Genomic DNA, 18,788 nt, shown 5'->3' on the forward strand with positions numbered 1-18,788 from the left:
TTCATCCTGCAGTCCACTGGGTTCACGTGCTGATGAGCTTGGAGTTGCAGCTAAGGATGATGATGTTGATGATGATGATGATGATGATGATGATGATGATGATGATGATGATGATTACTACTACTACTACTACTACTACTACAGCAACTACTACCACTACTACTACTACAACTACTACTACTACTACTACAGCAACTACTACTACTACTACAACTACTACTACTACTACTACTACTACTACTACTCTGATATTACTAAATTATTTTCTCTGATTCTCTTCCTTCCTCCTCTCCTCTCTCACATTTCCACCTCCTCACTCTGGCTCTAATGACTCTAAATCTGTAACTCTGTCTCACAATTCTCATTTTACTCTAACTTGGGCCAAAACTGCCATTCTCCATCTTGAATGCAGAGTCGTAACAATATATTAACGATGCTAGTCGCGAAGAAGTGCTATGGCAAGGGTTTAGAGCCGTAGTATTGCCTTATTCTGCCACTGAGATTCTGGAAATAAGCTACAAAAAGATGACGAGAAATCTGGGCCAAGTTAAGGTGAAAGGAGTATAATTTCTTACTATGCTACTTTACCTCTAACAGGGTCCGTAGTTTTGTATTTTTTGCGACTTATTTCACGTAGCTCAGTGGCGGAAGATAATACTACGGCTGGGTTTCCATAGCACTTCTTCGTGACTAGCACCATAGTGAAGTGTTAATCTCTTGGTAATGTTTCAGGAAGGTCAGATGGCAATTTTAGGCCAAGTGAGAGTAACTTAAGCGTACGTGTCTCACTCAGCCTTCTCACCTTACTAACCTGACCTCAGCCTCGCCTTCGCCTCACCTCTCCGTTTTCCAGGACACTCGCGGCCGCCCCAGATACCGTAATAGCATGGCCAGTAATGTAATGCACGGACGAGATTGGCTCACGTTATTTTTTACTGGTGAACGAGGGCTGCTTTGGCGGGTGGTGTGCCAGGGATGTGTTGGAGAAGATTCTTGGGGATCTGAATGGCCTCTTCCTTAGTTGTTTATGTTTGTCTTGGGGATGTGATGTAGTTTGAGACCTAAAGGAAGAGGTGTATGGGGCTGAGATGTGGCATGCATAGTCAGGACACACACACACACACACACACACACACACACACACACACACACACACACACACACACACACACACACACACACACACACACACACACACACACTGGTAGTCGGAAATATAGCCTCAGATCGGCCTGTTAAAAAAAAAAAATAATTGAAAAAGTCACGTCCGTGCTTTTAAAAAAAAATCTAGTCTAATGTATGAGCTAAGTCCGTCCTATAAAAAGAAGAAATACTGGAAAATATATGCTAAGTCCGTCAAAAAAAAGGAAAAAGAAAAATAGTCAAAAATATAGTCATAAAGGCGAAGTCCGTCCTGGAAAAACAACACGTAGTCGGAAAATATAGGCTAAGTCCATCCTGGAAAAAATACACGTAGTCGAAAAATATTGGCTAAGTCCGTCCTGGAAAAAATACACTTAGTCGGAAAATATACACTAAGTCCATCCTGGAAAAAATACACGTAGTCGAAGAATGTATGAGTCCGTCCTGAAAAAAAAAATAAAAAACACGTAGTCGAAAATATAGGCTAAGTTCGTCCTGGAAAAAATACACGTAGTCGAAAAATATAATTGAAGTCTGTCCTATGAAAAAAAAAAAAAAAAAAATGATGGCCGCAGAAATACAGCCTAAGGCCAGCCTAATTAAGCCGCCATTATATTTTCCAGAGACATCATATTTTTGGATTTCTGGCGTCAGGGAATTCCAGTACAACAAACAAGAGTCCTGGAACAAAAGAGCCTCTGATGGTTTCATTAGGTACATTAACAAAGGATCTGAATATTTTGTTGGAGTCTGCAAATGAAGGCTTCCTCTGCCCAGCCTCAGGGGGATGTTAACGAGAGAGGGATTAGATGGCAGGGTTTTGTCTTTTATTGTCTTGTGATTAGATTGTGTGTTTGTCGTTCCCCTTAGTCCCCCCTACCTGTCTCCAACCCCATTCGTCCCTTCCCCCACTCCTACACCACACCCCCACCTCATCTTATCCCTCCCTCCCATTCATCACCAACCCCCTTCACACACCTGATCACTCCCTCTCTCTCTCTCTCTCTCTCTCTCTCTCTCTCTCTCTCTCTCCCTAACCCACCCATCTCCCCATCCTGATCCTCCCACCCCTCCACCCTATCCCCACACTCATTTAGGATCTCTTTCCATACATAATTACGATATTATGCTGGCTCATTAAACACACACACACACACACACACACACACACACACACACACACACACACACACACACACACACACACACACAGCTACATGATGCTTTGATATTTTGTGAAAACAGACTTTACTGCATCTCCCACAATACCCAGCGACTTGTCATATGAACACCCACGTTAATAATATTGTACAGGTGTTTAACGAAAGAGTCCTAATACGTATTCAGTACAAACGGTGAATTGTAGTGCCAAAGAGGGTGACATGTGAAGGTGTCTGACACGTAGAATGACTGTTGGACCATAGGAATCTATTTCTCACACCAGCTTCCAAACATAAATGAAAAACAGAAACCCCTCAGAGCGCGCTTCCCTTCGCCAACACCAGTGGAATTTATGATTTAATGCTGTAATTCATCTTTCCCACCAGACGAATACTCTTACGGTCTCACATAGCCAGTTTATTCTACGGTTTTAGTCTGCCCAGTTACACAATCTAGCACATTCTTCCTAGAACGTCAGTAAAATTTGCGATTTATTCCTTCATCCAGATCCAGGTCCAACACAAAATCTTTTCAGTTCTTCCTTGACCCACTGCCCACCTATCCACCACATATCGTTGAAATCCGATTACAACATTTTGAGATATCTTGTACACAGATAGACAGAACAGACACGGATGAACACATAACCTCCGCCTACCTTGGTTTACAGAGGTAATAATTCCGCGCCCCACTCCGCGCCCTGAGAATCTCTGGCAGACCCTTGTGGCATAATGTTTTTGGTGTTTTTCCGGTGCTTGCTATTGTTTTACACTTTCCCTCCCGTGACAACCCTTGAACCGTAACTTCGGGCCAAGTGCCGGAGGAACCGTCTGGGGAGAATATATTAGAAAAGTTGGGGGTGGAAAAAGAAAAAGAAAAAAAGAAAAGATAAATAGAATAAAAAGTTAGGCTATACGTTTGCAGACATTATTCCCGGCGTTGTTGATGTTGAGGTGTGGTTTTGTTTTGCGGAAAGTCTCTCTCTCTTAAAAAAAAAAAAAAATCATAAAAGTAAACTAAATAGACTTATGTAGCCAATCGTGAAAAAAATTATAACAAACGTCTTCGGCCTGAACAGGTTTAGTGTCTCATAATATATCACTTTCTTTTTTTTAACTCTGACTTGACACTTTTTTTTTTTACTCTAACTTGCCATCTCTCTGTCTTGAATTGATGCTAGTCACGAAGAAGTGCTCTGGAAAGGATATAGAGCCATGGAATTGTCTTTTTCCACTGCTGAGCTCTGTGAAATAAGCTGCGAAAAGACGAAACTCTGTGCCAAGTTATGATGAAAGAAGTATGGGAATGCAAACACTGTCAGTATCTAAAAATATAGAAATATAGAAAGACTACAACGGAATTTGAAAGCGTACCAGTGCAGCATAAATCGCTAAGGAGCAGGTGTTAACGAAGCTTCTGGTGCTGAGAAGAACATGGCTGTAGAACTCTGACCACCCTTTAGAGTTTTTATATTCCTCTTCATTAGTAATATATATAAACGATGTCACCTTACTGAAGGGGTAATTGTCCTCCATTTTTCTTATACCATCTGTTCTCTTTATTTTCCCTCAAGCCTCTCAGACCTTGTTGCCTTTTTTTTTTTAGTCTGTTCCCAGTTCCCTCTCCATTTTATTTCTCTTTTCCTTAATTTGTCTTTCGCGTGTTCCGCTGTCGCCTCTCATTTCCCTTTATTCCTGTAGTCTTTATATTTTTCTTGCTTTCTCTGTCTCTCCCTTACTCCCAGTCTCTTCTTTCTCTCCAGCATCTTTCTTCAGTTCCTTCCTATGTCTTTCATCTTCTATATCAACCCTTTACTTATAGCATCCCTCTAGGCCTTCTCTTGCCTTTTATTACTGTCCTTCTCTCTCTCACTTCAGTTTTTTCCCAGCTTTCTTTCTCTCTCAGATATCCCCCTTCCATTCCTCTTTCCTTTTTCCTCCAATCCATCTTATCTTCCTTGAATTTTATGAATTCTCTTACACCTTCAGTCTATCTCCAGCCTCTCTTTCTTCTTCTGTCTTTCCTTTACTTTCAACCCTCTCTCTTTCTCTCGTCTGCACCTCTCCTTCCATCATCTGTCTTCCGGTTTTCTTCTTTTGTCTTCTCTTTCCGCTTCCTCACTTCCTTCGTTTCTTTGTAGCCTGCTCTCTCCCTTCCCCTGTCCTCTTTCCTTCTCTCCTCATTACTATTTTTTCCATCTCTCTGCTTTCACCTGCTTCAGGCTCTCAATCATTCTCTTTTTCTCTTTCTTTCTGTGTGTCTCTCTTCAACATTCCTTCCTCCATCTTTCCTATACTTGTACTCCTCTTTCCTTCTTTCCCTTTTCCCTTGGTGACTCCTTCCTTCCTTTCTTCTAATTCGTGTTTTCCTGCCTTCCTTCATTGCTCCATTCCTTAACTTTTTCTCTGTTTGTCTCAGTCCTTCTTGCCCTTTCTCCTTCCAGTTTCCCCCCAACTTTCCTCTACTCTGTCCCAACTTTCCTCACATCCCCATCACCCGCAGCGTCCTTCTGTTTCTAATTTGCTCCATTTCTTTCCCCATCATCAGTCTCTCTCCTTCCCTCATCTTCCCTCTCTCAACCTTCCCCCCCTTCTCCCCAGTATATCCTACTCCTTTTCAGTCTCCTTCTACTCCCACTCCTAAATCCCTGGCCTCCTCATCTTCCTATCGTCCCCTCTCCCCTTTCTCCCCCTCTTCTCACTCCTCCCTCTTCTTCCCATTTTCCTCCACCCAGCATCCTTCTCACTGTGTCTCCCACTTGCCTCATTTCTTCCCAGTCATCTCAGCCTCTCTCATCTTCCCTCCCTCAACTTCTGCTAATATACTCCCTCTTTTCCATTATCCTCCCACTCCCAATTGTCTCCTTGGCCTCTTCACCTCCTACCCTCCCTCCTTCCTCTTCTTCCCAGCTCCTCTTCCTCCTCCTCCACCACGGGAGCGGCTCACAAAGGCGGAAATTACCCTCTCCAGTGGAACACCTTCACGAGAGGCACCAGAAAGTTTGAGTCGAAGTTTGGGACAGTTTTAAAGGACCTCCGGGACTTGTTGACTTTTAACTTCTTTGTTTTCTGCCGCCCGGATTCTTGGTTGCCGAGCGTCCCCCCTCCTCTCCCCCAGCCAACTCCCCGCCCACCTCTTTCGCACTGTCTTTTAGGATGATGCCTGTCCGGGTTGCTTGCTCCGGCCCGACGAGCTTGAAAGAGTGAGCTAAATGGGTGAGGAGCGTGGGGGCAGGCGGGTGGCTCTGCGTGCGTCATTGATTCAGACTTCAGAGAGCGCCAGACTGTAGGGCAACTTGAACTACGGTAAATCTCCACACTGCCTTTAGATTTTCTCAATGACCAGCATGGGAAAACGATCGACTAATAAGCACTGTAGATGAGTGAATGAGGATTTGTGGATCAGTATGCCTCATTGCTTCCGATCTGAGAGGGGAATAGGGCAGTATAGTGGGGGGCAGCTTGAACTAAATCTCCTTTAGGCGTTTAGACTTTCTCGATAATAGTCATGCAAGAAGCGTTCGACTAAGCATTATGGTTAATGGGGATTGAATTGTACTGTATTTTCTCAGCAAGTTGTGATCCGAATTTAACCAAACGTGGTGAATGAGTTGAGGATCAGCCAAGAGATTGACCTGTTGTATTTTAGAATGATAGGTAAAGGTCAAGGTCATGGTGAGGTCAGCTTAAACAGTCTTGCTACCTCCAGACGATTTTATTCAGCACAGGAAGATCGTTTTTGTGAAGGGGTTAATGAAGGTTGTACATAAATCCTACAGTTTGAAGTCTCTCCTAAGCTGAATAAAGTTACCTGACGCTAGAAAAAAATAATATATAAAAGACATCATCGGAAGAAAAGGAATCAAGAGGGGGCGGTGGGGGGAAGGGAGGGAGGGGGTGCTAAACTGGGGGGAGGGGGTACTTTGGCTAAAGCTCCCAGTGCTCTAAGCTCTCTCGACTTCATAACAGACGCTCTAATATCCGTCCAGTGAGTTTGTACACATATCAAAGAGCTTTTTTTTCCTCTTATGTACATACTCTGTTCACTCTAACTTGGCGTAAAATTGTCCTCTCTCCATCTTGACTGCTCAGCTGTAGCAAGAGATGAACACTAGAATAAGGTGCTAGTCACGAAGAAGTGCTATGGAAAGGTTAAAAGCCGTAGTATAGTAGCATATTTGTCACTGAGCGAAAGGAAATAATATGAATAGAGACGAAAATATCCGCTCTAAGTGAATGAACAATAGGTACGTTCGTCCACTTTAATTTGTCAGAGATTTTTATCATTTTTCAGTTTCACGTAGCTCAGAGGGAAAACAAATAATTCTGCATCCTTTCCATTGCACTTCTTCGTGACTAGCTCCCAATTCCCTTGTTAATCTCTTATAGCAGTTCCTTTTTTCACTTCACGTAGCTTGGTGGCAAAATAAGACAGTAGTATATCTTCTCCACTGCACTTCATCGTGACTAGCACAACATGTCTTTTTTTATGTCTTACCGCAGCTCAGCATTCAAGATACAGACGGAAATATTGACTAAGTTTTATCACGAGGCTTATCTGAATATGTTCTCGATAAACCGTTGACAGCAGTTTCCCTTCCTCCTTTAGGAAGAGAAGAGAGGGAGTTGAGGGACGATTGTATAACCGGGCAGCAGAGCCAACTGGTTATATCGGTACCACCAGGTGAAGGCGTCCCTCTCCTGCACCAGGCCAAGTTAAAATCTATCTATCTATCTATCTATAACCCGACGCCCTAATCCTGCTAAGGGTGGCCGCATACAAAACGCCTCCAAGTCGCTATATCACCCACCAGGTTAAAGTGAATAGAGAATAGTATTAGTCCAAGAGCCAGGACAATTTTCTTTATCTGTACAATTTTCTTTATCTGTTTTTACTTGCAATATTTTTTCTTTTACGTTTTATCGCCCAAAGGTCTGATGGTTGTTTATTATAGGAAAATATATGTAGTTTTTGGAAATTAACGTCTTTTAAAATTCTTATCAGACTTTCCCTCACATTGTGCCAAAAAAAAAAAAGGGGGGGGGTACTAGGAGGAGGTGGAGGAAAAAAAATGGGTGAAGTAAAGTTGATATTTCATTCGTAGTTCCTCCCACCTCTCTCTCTCTCTCTCTCTCTCTCTCTCTCTCTCTCTCTCTCTCTCTCTCTCTCTCTCTCTCATATACACACACACACACACACACACACACACAACCCAACTCTATCAGCAGGACATAGAAGAAGTGCCTGGTAATTTAGTGTATCCTCCAAGTTTCCTTCAGAAGTCCCCCGACCATTTGATCTCACGACGCCATCCTGTTTTATTCTCTCTCTCTCTCTCTCTCTCTCTCTCTCTCTCTCTCTCTCTCTAAGTTCAGCTCCCAGATGGCTGAAGAGGACTCCGCTACCCCTCTCCCCTTTCCCCCTTACCTTTTCCTCTTGTCCTTCTCTTCCCGAAGCTTTCTTTACTCTCCCCCTTTCTCTATCCCCTCATTCCTTCCTCTTGACTCCCTCTCCTCCCCTCTCTCCCCTCTGAATCACTCTCAAACCCCTCCCCACTCTCCTCCCCTCCCCCAAATCTCTCTCTTGCCCTCCACTTCCTCAGCCCGCACCTCCCTAATGTCTGTTTAGAGGCGAGGACACTGATTTTTGTGCATAAACTCTGGTAATTGTCCCCGTCCAGTTGCTGATGGGACGTGGTGGGTAAAGATGGTGAGAGAGATGGAGTGAGAGCTGCAGGAGGAAGCGGGAGAGTGTGGGAGCGTTGTTTGTGGTGTGTGAAGGGTTGTTTGTGGTGTGTGAAGAGTTGTTTGTGAGGAAGAGGATTTGTTTGTGAGGGAGAGGGGTCGTTTGTTGAGAGGGTCGTTTGTGGGGTGAGAGGGGTTGTTTGTGGGGGATAGTGGTTGTTTGTGAGGGAGAGGGTTTCTTTGTGAGGGAGAGGGGTTGTTTGTGGGATGAGAGGGTTGTTTGTGGGGTGAGCGGGGTTGTTTGTGGGGGATAGTGGTTGTTTATGAGGGAGAGGGTTTGTTTGTGAGGGAAAGGGATTGTTTGTGAGGGAGAGGGGTTGTTTGTGAGAGAGAGGGATTGTTTGTGAGGGAGAGGGGTTGTTTGTGAGCGAGAGGGGTTGTTTGTGGGGTGAGAGAGGTTGTTTGTGAGGAAGAAGGGTTGTTCGTGAGGGAGAGGGATTGTTTGTGAGGGAGAGGGGTTGTTTGTGAGGAAGGAGGGGTTGTTTTGGGGGGAGAGGGGTTGTTTGTGAGGAGGAGGGGTTGTTTGTAGGGCGAAGGAAGGAGGTGTTTGTGAGGGAAGATGGAATGAGAGCTGCAGGAGACACACATTATACATACATATATTTATACACACATTAACGCACGCACACGCATTCTTACACATTCACTCACATTCACAAGTGCATAATACAGCAGGGATTCACATACACATACATGTCCACACAGAGTTCACATGTATACCTGTTTTACTGATACATACACAACCACTTGCAGTCTCATGAAACGCACATGGAGAGTTATGGTAAATATTCCGTTTGAACCCGGATTCAGAATTGATAAAGATATTTCATTTCGTTTTTCTTGATTATTAAGCAAAGTTTCATTAGGTTTTAAAATGGATAGAGACGGTCTGAAGGAACGATCAATTGGAGATGTACGGGAAAGTCCAGCCCATGTGCTTTTTACTGATTACCTCTAGCCCACACACACACACACACACACACACACACACACACACACACACACACACACACACACACACACACACACACACACACACACACACACACACACACACACACACACACACACACACACACACACACACACACACACACACACACACACACACAACAGGCCTCCACTCTTAACTTCAGACTTCACTGCTATTCCCTAACCTTCACCCAAAAATGCTCCCATATCTTTGCCCAAGCCCCCAACCCCACCCCCACTCTCACCTCATCTCCCACCTCGACACCCACCCCCTTCATCCTCATCCCGTCCACCTTCCTCACCCTCATCCCAGCCTCACTATTTTTGCATCCCCCTCCCATTAAACTAACTCCTATCCCACCCACACCCTCACCCTAGCCACCCTCATCCCCACCTCTTTCCTACTTCCTCACCCACCCTAACCCCAACCACACCGTATTCTACTCCACACGTCAGCCCACCCTAAAACTCACACCAATTCCTATCCCCACCCCTAACTTCACCCCCAACCCCTTCAGCACTTCCATCACCCTCACCCCAGCTTTACACACACACCCTTACCCCAGTTCCTTACCCCACCAGGCTCCCTCACCACCTTCAGGCAACAACTATAAAAAAAATCAAGGTACAAAAAAATAAAGTCACCTATTTACCTTGTCTAATTAAGGACGCCAAATTTTTCCTTAGTAGCCACACGTTGTCCTGATTGGCTGCTCATTATGACCCACTAATCTCCTGAAGCAGCCCTCAAATTAAGTTAATTAATCCGTTCGAGAAGCATAAAAATGGATGAAAAAGAGAGATGGCACGTTCCAGCCAATACAAGCCCTTTTACAGAGAAACGCACTTCCAGTTCTAAAAACGTTGTGAGTAAAGGATGGTTAGGTTTGTGTGTCTGTCTCTGTGCGTATTTGTGTGTCTCTGAGCGTAATTATGTGTCTGTGTCTGTGTCTGTCTGTCTGTACCTCTGCCAGCTTGACTAGTTGCATACGTAGCGCAGTGGCAGCAAAAGTCAGTTCTCCGGTTATACATCCCTTCCATAGCACTTCTTCTTGACTAGTAGCATACGTAGCCCAGTAGCAACAAAAGACGATTCTTCGGTTATACTCCCTTTCGCAGCACATCTTCGTGACTAGTAGCATGCGTAGTAATCTGTTTCCGGAGGTCCAGCTGCCATACAACTTCACATACGATCACTTTGGGCTGAGGAAAAGGAATTCGTATGAGTAGTGATAGAGGACCAACGAGGCATTGTCGTCGCTGCCGCTATAGGCTAGGTGAACTCTGGGATGAGGCGTTTGGCATTAATCTTAGTACAAGTATTTTCTATAGTCTCCTCACTACATCTCTCTCTCTCTCTCTCTCTCACACACACACACACACACACACACACACACACACACACACACACACACTGAAGTACGAGCTCTGTGGAAGGTAATTGTGGGGTAGTGGGATGGGACTGGAAGGGGTGCATACCATTGCCTAAACAACCAGGCAGACCCGCTTATGTGTGTGTGTGTGTGTGTGTGTGTGTGTGTTCCGGATAACGTCATGCTGTATTATTTAGCTTAGAGATAGGAACCTGGGGAAGCAAAGTAATTCAAAATTTGATTGATTTACGTACGGTGTCTTTGAGAATTAAGATAAAAATTGTGTTATATTTCACATGATCCCAGATGATTTTAATTTCATGGGAATATTGTCGGAGCAAGTGTTAGGCTGCTGTTGATGCTCCTGTAGTAGTAGTAGTAGTAATAGTAATAGTAGTGGTGGTGGTGGTGGTGGTGCTGACAGTGGTGGAAGTGATGCTCTGTGGCACATAGAGGGACTAGAACGAGATATCAAGCCTGTGCCCAGACTCTGACACATAAAAAACAAATCACTGAATATGTTACCTTCCCCGATAAGCCAGGAGGGTAGGGGCGTCCACAAACAAGGCTCCTTCACTGATAAACCTGCCTCCACATCTGCCAGGCGATGGAGGGGCAGAGGGAGATAAGAGAGATAGGAGAGAGAGAAATAGAGAGAGAGATGAAGAGTCCACCATGCCATTCATATGTAAATAGGTCTTCCTCTTGGATTGATGACACAAGGCAAGCGTCATACATCTGAGTCATATTACTGGCTCCGTTGCTGTGTCCTCGACGTAAAGAAATTGTTGGGAAATTGTTGTTACACACCAGCGCGCGGAAGGAGGGAGTGTAAGTGTGTGTGTGTGTGTGTGTGTGTGTGTGTGTGTGTGTGTGTGTGTGTGTGTGTGTGTCCTAGTGTTTATGTATGTGGCTGTCAGTCAGTCTGTTTGTCTCTCATTTTTTAAGTATATAACCCAAACAATTTTGACCCGATTTAGACCACACTTGCTGGAAGGGTCGAAGGTAAGCCAGAGAAGTCGGCAGTACGGGCTGAGGTGGCGGTGGATAGCGAAGAAGGATGATTTTAATACACCCATTGGGACTTAAATTTGTTGGCTGGACGATATGGGTCTGGCGAAGGTTAATATGTTCCTCCTTAACAACAGTAGTGACGACAATAACAACAACAGCGACAATAACAGCAGTAGCAACAGAGTAAGCCCGCTCTTCTCCCATCCACTTGTCGTCTTGGAACCCTAAGTAAAGCGAGGCCACCATAGTTAAGGAGAAAAATTTGAAAACCCCCTCCTTCACTTCTCCTTACGTGCCTAACCAACTCTCCAAACTCACTTGCGATCCGTGCCGAGCCTACTCAACTTTCTCCCCAACTCTCCGTATTCAGCTCCTTCCCCAGCCACTCACCCCACTCCCCACTCCGCCGTGAAGCTGTCAGACAAACATAATCAAGGGGCCGGGGCACAAAGATCACCAACAGGGGAAGTCCATTAGCCGGGTGAAAAGACAAGCAGTCAATGTGCTACTCCGCCCGTCGCTCCAGGTCGCCAGAGAGAGAGGGAGAGCCAGCCCCGGGACCTTAGTATATAATATTATGTGGAGCTGGAGTGTGCCGGGAGCTGAGGGTGTGGGAATGTGGAGTGTGGGGAGGTTGTGGGAAAGATGGTGAGGGTGTGGGAAGGTTGGTGGGGCTGTGGGAATAGTGTTATTGGTGTAGGGAGGGTGGTGGGTGTATGAGGAAGCTGGTTGTAGGAATGTGTGAAGGTTAGTAGGGTTGTGGGGAGGGTGGTGCGGTAGCGTGAGGGTGGTGTGGGTGTAGGGAGGGTGGCGGGTGTGAAGAGGCTGGCTGTGGGAATGTGGGAGATTTGTGAGATATTTGTGGGGAGGTTGGTGGGGTTTGGGGATGCTGGTAGGGTTGTGGGAGGTTGAGGAATGAGTGTTCAAGTTCAGGAGATGTAGTAAGGATGGTCTGGGAAGGTGTGGGAGTGTGTAGTGGGGTTGTTGGAGGTAGGTAGTGTTAGGAGGTTGGTGTAGGTATGGGGGAGAATGGAATCGGTTGGGAAGAAATGTGACTCCCGTGATTTTGTGGGAATGTGTCTGTAGGCATGGGAGGTTGGTGTGAGTATGGTTAAGCTGAGAAAGTGTGGGGATGGTTAAGCCTGTGGAAGTGTGGGGATGTTAATGGCATTAACATGGCAATATATGAAGGTGTGGGGGAAGGGGTGGTGTGAAAATATGTATGATAGTGTGACAATTTGGGGGTGTATGTTGAAGTGGGTGTAGGAGAAATTATGAGTGTAAGGAAGTATGAGAGGTCAGGTTGGTGTGGGGATGTGCATAATAGTGTGAGAGTGTGGGTGGTTTTGGTAAGTAGGACAGTATGTTAATGTGAGGAGAGAGGTTGATGTGGGAAATGTGCATGATAGTGTAGGTGTGGGCGAGGTAGGAGTGGGAACACAGATGGTACGAGTATGTGGGTAATAATTCAGCAGTTTGAATATTTTACGGTACAGTGAAACAAAACGCAGTATGAATAAAGTTGCAGATATGTGTAAGATGATCTGAGAATGTGTAGGAAGATGCGAAAATATGTATGAAAATGCAAGAATGTATATATATGAAAATATGATATTATATATGAAGACGCTGGGATATGTATGAAAGTGTGAGAAAATATTGGAAGATGCGATAATTTGTAAGGTGTGAGAATATGTGACAGGGTTTAAGAATATTATAAAGATGCGTGGTTGTGCTAGCAGTGTGTGTGTGTGTGTGTGTGTGTGTGTGTGTGTGTGTGTGTTTGAGTTAGATTAGGTGTGCTTAGTGTTAGATTTGGTTCAGGGTTGTGTTAACCGTGATGAGAAGGTGTTTGATATGATTAGTCGTGGTTAGTTTTTTTGTAATGCAAGGAAGAGGGAACCAAAGTTTAGGTTAGGTATGCTTAGGGAGTGTTACTTAAGTCCTTGCTAGCAGGGTATTAGATGTTTGTCAGTGCTGTGGTAAATCTGGTTAGCGGTTGAGTTAGTTATGGTTAGAATTTGTGCATTGAAAACTGTGAATCTGTACGATTTTTTTTTTCTTGCCACTCCCAGTCAATTTTTTTTAAGAATGTGGAAGACTTTTCGAACTGGAGGGGTTAAATAAAGCCATCATTAACCCCTTCAGTACGAGACGCCTTTCCAAAATTGAGTAAAATCGTCTGGAGGCAACAGAACATAATGCAAGTGACCTCCTCGGGTTGGAAGGGTTAAAACTGCCGACCTACCTCACACACACACACACACACACACACACACACACACACACACACACACACACACACACACACACACACACACACACACACACACACACACACACACACGCCGCCTTAGATCCACAAGCTGCACCCCAGACAAACGAAAAAAAATCAATAAACGAAAAAAAAAAAATCCCAAAGCGTACATCCGATTCCCGGGAGGATTGAGGACTAATACTATGAACGTGATCCGACCCCCGGCCTGCAGTGGGGGATTCGAAACCAATTATTTCTTTTGTTTGCTTGTGATCTGCGACGCTAATGCTGAAGGGGGAGGGGTGAACGAATTCTCAGACCTCCATCCAATACTTAGGGCTTTATTGTAGGCGACATAGGAGGCTTTGTAGCTCGTGTTCCCTTATGCTATGTGTTTTGCATAGCGGTTCTGCCTTTGTGCGATTTATTTTGTGTAGTCGTCTTCCGTTATACGATGAAGTAGCGCCTCTTTCTTTATGCGATGTTTTTTGTATAGCCTTTTCTTTATCCTCTTTCTCTGTGTGATGCATTTTGTAGAGCGCCTCTTTCGCCTCTTTCTTTATGCGATGTTTTTTGTGCAGCCCCTTTTTCGCGTTTTTCTTTATGCGATGTTTTTTGTATAGCGCATTTTTCTTTATACGATGTGTATTGTATAGCGCCTCTCTCTTTATGCGATGTTTTTTCTGTTGCATGTCTTCCATTAGGCAATGTATTTTGCATAGCGACTCTGCTTTTATGCGATGTATTTTGCCTAGCGCCACTTCCTTTATGCGATGTATTTTGCGTAGGACCTGAACTTTTTTATTTTTTTATTTTTTTTTTGCATAGCGCCTCTTCCATCATCGAATTATTTTGTTAGACCTCCAAACATATACACGGAAATTCCTATGACGCTGGGAGTTAAGGAGAGGAATGGGGGAGGACGAGAGGTTCATAAGGCTGTAGTCGATAATAACAGAGTACAGCTACATCAGTTCCATACACAAATCATGACCTTAAAGCAACTTCAAAGAACCAGGGCGATCAACACATGAAAATTCCTTTGACGCTGGGAGTCGAGGAGGGGAATGGGGGAGGACGAGAGGGTAACGGGACGATACTCGAAAATATTACAGTGACATCAATTCCATACACAAACCTTGACCTAAGAGCAACATGAAAGGACTAATGCGACGAACACACGATAATTCCTCTGACGCTGGGAGTCGAGGAGGGGAATGGAGGAGGACGAGAGGTTAACAGGACGATAGTCGAAAATATTAGAGTACAGTAACATCAATTCCATACACAAACCTTGACCTAGGAGCAACATGAAAGGACTAATGCGACGAACACACGGTAATTCCTTTGACGCTGGGAGTTGAGGAGGGGGATGGGGGAGGACGTGAGGTTAACACTCCAACATATCACACATCTGACGTCGGCATTTGCATTTCAATTTACACCAATCTGACCGCGTCTGGATAAGCCATCGCAGGCAATACATTTCAAGAAAACTCGGGGCTTGGTTGTGTTTACTGAATAAGGTGTAGGAATATTGGGGGTGTGGAGCTGGGACGCTGGCTGTGATATGTGTACCTGTCGCTTTGATGTGTTTTTGTGTGTTTTTTTGCGTACTTGCTCGCTCGCTTGCTTGCTTGCACTGCCTCATGGTTACGTGCTCTCTCTCTCTCTCTCTCTCTCTCTCTCTCTCTCTCTCTCTCTCTCTCTCTCTCTCTCTCTCTCTCTCTCTCTCTCTCTCTCTCTCTCTCTCTCTTTCACACACACACACACACACACACACACACACACACACACACACACACACACACACATTAAAAAAGAGAGAGTGTAAAGACAATCCCGCCCAGCTTTCCGTATGATCGCCCGCCCCCAACCCCACCGTCACCAGGGTAAAGGGCAACCTCTGATCTGGAATATGAGAGTTTCCCCTCCCCTCTGCAGCTCCCGTTTTCGCTCCTCTCTTTGCCTTTCTAAAATAAATGAAAAAACGAATATATAACGATGCATATATCTGTTATTAAATATTTCAACCCTTGTAGATAAATAATGATCAGATTTATAAGCATTGCGTGTATTCTTTATTGCAAAATCGTCAGATATTTCAAACTTTGTAAACAAAAACCAAAGGAAAAACTAAAAAATGCAGGGTGGGTGTAACGAACTGGGTGGAGTGGAGTGGGTGAGATGGACGAAGATGGTGATGGGTGGTGTAGATGGGCCGGACGGGATGAGTATACCCCGTGAAGATGAGCTTTGGATGATGGGAAGCGTTGGTTGTGGGGGAAATCCTTTAAAAGTTCTGTGTTGTGGGATGGGGAAGAAAAAGATGATGGGATGAGTAGAAAAGAAAAGGAGTAGCGTGTGAGGATGGAGGTAGGTGGTGGGACAGGATGGGACGATTACACCCTGTTAATGTTGCCGTTGTAGGTCGTTGATATAGATGTGGCGATGGTTTAATAAAAAACAGTGACTCAAAAATCATTAACAGTAACACCACCACCACCACTACCACCACCACCACTACCACCAGCAACAATAATTAGAATTCTGTAACTCTTCTACAGACACTCACTAGTCTCCACCTCTTGGTTTTTTTACAGCGACCTTGACTTCGTTGGAGAGATTTGATTTTTTTTTTCTATCAGCAATTGTCCATGCCAGGACACATAACCTGGGCCCTTCAGATTCCTTGTGCAGTCTCCTGTTCTCCTGGAATCGTCGCGAGACTCTGAGGCCGGAGTAATAATAATAATAATAATAATAATAATAATAATAATAATACCAGCGGAAACAGTAGTCTCCACCTAGACAGTAGATGGAGACTAATAATAAAACGAAATAAACTCTTAGCGTTCGGTCCGCCAAGGTTCGTTTACTGTCTTCCGGACAGTCACCAGTATCCTTTTACTGTTTCTTACAATGACCTTGACCCATTAGGGAGGTTTGGATTTTTTCTGTCAGCAAAAGCCCATGCCAGGACACATAACCTGAGCCTTTTAGATTCCTTGTGCAGACTCAGGTTCTCCTGGAGTTGTTGTGAGACTCTGAGGCGGAAGTAATAATAATAACAGCAAAAACAATAGTCTCCACTTATGTAGTAGGTGGAGACTAATTACTACTACTATTACAAGAAGAGGAAAATAAGCACGCGCCACTCTCGCATACCTACCATCTTTCAATGCAGGTAAAAATAGACACAGGCTGAGAGAGGGAAGGATTTCAGTTTTAACACCATTTTTAAAAATCTGCATTAACACATTCAGTCTGATGACGTATTATTTATTTGGTTCCACCACCAGACGATATTCCTCATCTTAGGAGAGAAGGGTTATTGACGGGATAAATGCATCCCGTATTTAACCTCTCCAGGGTGAAGTGTCTCCTTAACTGAGTAAAATCGTCTGGTGATAACACAAAATAAAATCAGAAGCGCATCGTCGTGTCTTTAGGTAGGCTGTGAGGGGACAGAGGTAGGGGCGGGCTAGCAGGAGCAGGAGCAGCATCAGGAGTGTGTAAAACAGACCTGCCTTAAGGCGAGGTCGTAGAGCCCGAGGGAATTAGCAGTATAAACCAGGCCGGCCAATCAGTTGCGTGGGATTAGATATCCCCGGCTCGCACGGAAATTGGCGCTAAATTCCAGCTGTAATCAAGCGATCGCTACTAAATTTGTAGAGAAAACTTTGGTGTGTTAAAAGCGGCCGTGTTCTGGTTATCTTCCAACTTCCAGGTCTTATAGTACTTTGTAATTTCTTTACGGGATAACTTCCCATGGAGCGGATCCTTGAAAGTTGGGAAAAAGTTGTTCGTATATATATATATATATATATATATATATATATATATATATATATATATATATATACGAACAACTTTTTCCCAACTTTCAAGGATCCGTTTGACTATCTGTCTGCCTGTCTGTTGACTGACACCACGTCCTGTGAGGTCACCCCTATAAAAGTATCTCCAGGCTAGGCTGTTCCTACTCAGTAACGGTATAAAAATATTCACATTTAAATAGAAGGAGATTAAAATACATTTGCATAGAACCAAATTGGCTTGTTTTGTAGTGGGTGGGCGCCCTGGAAATATATTCGAGTTAATGTTATTCACTTCCACGTGGAAGTACAGCACCACTCACCCCAGCACACTCACCGCAGCACGCACCCAGCACACCCACCCTAACACACTCACCCCAGCACGCACCCCAGCACATTTTTCCCAGCCTACCTACCCCAGCGCACCCATCCCAACACATTCACCCTGACACACTCACTTCCAAATACTCAACCCAGCACACGCACCCCAACCTACCTTCCCCAGCGCACCCACCCCAACACTCACTCCAACATACTCACCCCAGCACCCATCCCACCACACTCACCCCAAGATACTCACCCCACCCCAACACACTCACCACACCCACCCCAACACATGCACCACACTACACCTACCCCACCACACCCACCCCAACACACCCACCACACCCACCATTACTCTCATACTCTCAGTTGTGAGTTTTCAGTTAGAGTGTGATTGCTACCTCCGTCAACGAAATTTGGAGGAGGTTATGTATCCATCCCTGTTGGTCTGTTTGTCCACAAGATACCTCAGAAAGTTAATGGTGGATTTTAGTGATATTGTGTAGATTTGTGGGTCATGGGTCACGGAAGAGTTGATTAAATTTTGGTGGTGATCTGAACTGTCCGATATAGGCGTTGGCGGAGGAGGTATGCGCTCTCTGTGTGCTGTCTGATTTTTAAGTAGTCTTTTCGCTTTTTATTTCTCTCTTGGAGATAGCAACCCTCGCAAGCATTGTCTTTTTTCCGCCACTGAGCTGCGTGAAATAAACTGCAGGACGGAAATCAGGACCAAGTTAAGGTGAAAGGATTATAGTAAGGGACTGTCTGAAGCAGCAAGAAGAAGAGATATCAGTTTATGACGTCGTCGTGTTGAAGGGAATAATCTGGTTTGTGGGACTAATCTTGCCCCGCCCGCACCAGCAAGTATTTGGTGTGGACGTGCCCTTAGAGACGAATTCTGAAGGACACAGTGGACACGTAGCTTCCGATGGTCTGCATTCAAGTCGGAAGCTCCTTAGCACTTCTTCCTGAGCGATTAATT

The sequence above is a fragment of the Coenobita brevimanus genome, chromosome 52, assembly GCF_032717465.1.
Source record: "Coenobita brevimanus isolate Jiangsu-jjx chromosome 52, ASM3271746v2, whole genome shotgun sequence".
Classification (NCBI taxonomy): Eukaryota; Metazoa; Arthropoda; class Malacostraca; order Decapoda; family Coenobitidae; genus Coenobita; species Coenobita brevimanus.